The sequence below is a fragment of the Cyprinus carpio genome, unplaced genomic scaffold (genome assembly GCF_018340385.1).
Source record: "Cyprinus carpio isolate SPL01 unplaced genomic scaffold, ASM1834038v1 S000000833, whole genome shotgun sequence".
Taxonomy (NCBI): Eukaryota; Metazoa; Chordata; class Actinopteri; order Cypriniformes; family Cyprinidae; genus Cyprinus; species Cyprinus carpio.
In genome coordinates this window covers 12,501-14,431 of record NW_024873561.1, presented here as the reverse complement: position 1 = coordinate 14,431, position 1,931 = coordinate 12,501, and the positions used below count along the sequence as shown (strand labels likewise).

At 37.8% G+C, this 1,931-nt stretch overlaps 1 long non-coding RNA gene across 4 annotated transcripts in view; it reads right to left on the bottom strand.

The window, feature by feature from the left end:
* Positions 1-286: 286 nt before the first annotated feature.
* LOC109071054 overlaps positions 287-1,931 on the bottom strand; it is a 5,415-nt gene continuing 3,770 nt past the window's right edge. The window contains exons 4-6 of one of the 4 annotated variants that reach the window (XR_006158972.1): positions 1,610-1,748; positions 1,099-1,137; positions 287-789 (exon numbers count right to left, since the gene is read on the bottom strand). This is a non-coding gene — a long non-coding RNA (uncharacterized LOC109071054). The other 3 variants (XR_006158969.1, XR_006158973.1, XR_006158968.1) reach the window with 3 other exon arrangements.

Below are 1,931 nucleotides of genomic sequence, written 5' to 3'. Positions count from 1 at the left end.
TGTGTGTGTGTGTGTGTGTGTGTGTGTGTATGTGTTCACACAGGTGTGTGACTGGTAAGATCAGTTGAGGTGCTGTGTTTGTGTGTGTGTTTGTTGGAAAGCGATCGGATCAAATGCCGGAGCATAGAATCGCAAGGCAGTGAAGGGGTTCTCCACAAGAGGGCGACGTTCTGTGTGGGTAACTTGGGGTTAGACAGGATAAGGGATGACAACCAGGATTAGACAAGACACGATCATACAAACTGTATTAGAGAGAGCACATCTTTTGAGTTGTGTGTGACTGTGTCTGTGCTCGACTGTGTCACTTTTTTATGACGAACATGGTTGCACCTCTGTGTATACAATGAGAATGATTATTGCTTATTAAAATATGTATAATTGTATTCTTAGCAAGGAGTATGTGATTTTTTTTTTTTTTTTCAGTGCGGCCTAGGTGATTGTGTGCAACAAACATGTACGTCTTTGTGTACAGTGTATATGTAAGTTTGATGATGATGATGATTTAAATGTGAATGATTTATCATTTTATTTTAATCCAGGGGTATACGACTTAGGTCTGTGTCGCCCAGATGTGTGTGACTGGTAAGTTTAGTTGAGGTGTTGTTTGTGTGTGTGTGTGTGTTGTGTTACAGGATCATACAAATATATATATTTACAACCTTACCTTACAAGTGTGTATGATTTTAACATAGGGTAGGTTCATAGGTTATGTGACACCTACATCTTGTGGTCACACAAAGGTACTGCACTTTCAAGAATCCTTTTTCAAATGTAGTATTTTTGTAGTATCTAAAAAAAACAGAATATAAAATAGATGTTCAGGCAAGAGTAGATGTTCTCAAATGTATCTTTATGTAAAGTAATTATGAAATATAGATTTAAAAAAAACATTATTGAAATTCCAAGGGTATTTCTAACTTAATTAACACATATAACACATAATTGAAATCAACCTTCACAATTGAAATCTATTTTCAGCAATGATCAAACATAAAACTCATCTTGAAAAATCACACATAATTGATAATGAAAGGCATGTCTTCATAATTTAAATGTACAGAACTATTGAACAATAATGTAACATCAAAATCTTAATACCAGTGAATAAACCATAGGGAGTCGGCCATGAGACAGGAACTACACATACGAAAGGCAGACATGAGTGATGCACCGACAAAGGTTTAGCTGTAGTGTGGTTAGGGGAGTGAAACGTCCAAGGTTCAAATCTAAGGTCTGAACCTGGTTATGCTCGGTCCATCCATCCACTGACCACTAAAGACCAATCCAAGCCAGGCCAAGTTCACAAGCACACATCCCCTCTCATTTACATCTACATCTGATTATGAGTATGACCTTTTGATCCCTCAGAAAACCGATACAACAAATAAATTTCAACAAAAAAAATATGAACAACATGAATAAAACTATCAGTGGTCATTAAAGTTTTAGTGGTCAAGGGCTAGCAGTTTATGGTAAGGCTAGCAGTATATGCTAATCTTTAGGGGCTAGTCTGGGGTTAATTGCAACTAGGGTATATAGATAAAAACGAGTTTCACCCTCATTAATTCCACCCTCATTAGCATATGCGATCTGATTGGCCAAAGCTTACCTGGCCGTATCTTTTGAAGCGGAGGTCCGATGTGCACATATCTGGTATCATTGGATTCAGGAAGCTGTCGTCTTTCAGGTAGCGTGGATGTATGGAAGAAAGGATGTTGCTTTCAAATCCAATGTGACCGTACAACAGTCTAAAGTGTGATAAAAAGGAAGTCAGTCATCGGCAAAGGCAAAAAATACATCCAAATGAAATAACCTGTGAAATCAATAGTCTTTTAGGAAGAAAGTATTAGTTTGTCTGTGTGAGTACGTGTGTGTGATTGTGCACAGGTGTGTGTGAGAGTGCACAGGCATGTGTGTGTGTGTGTGTGTCA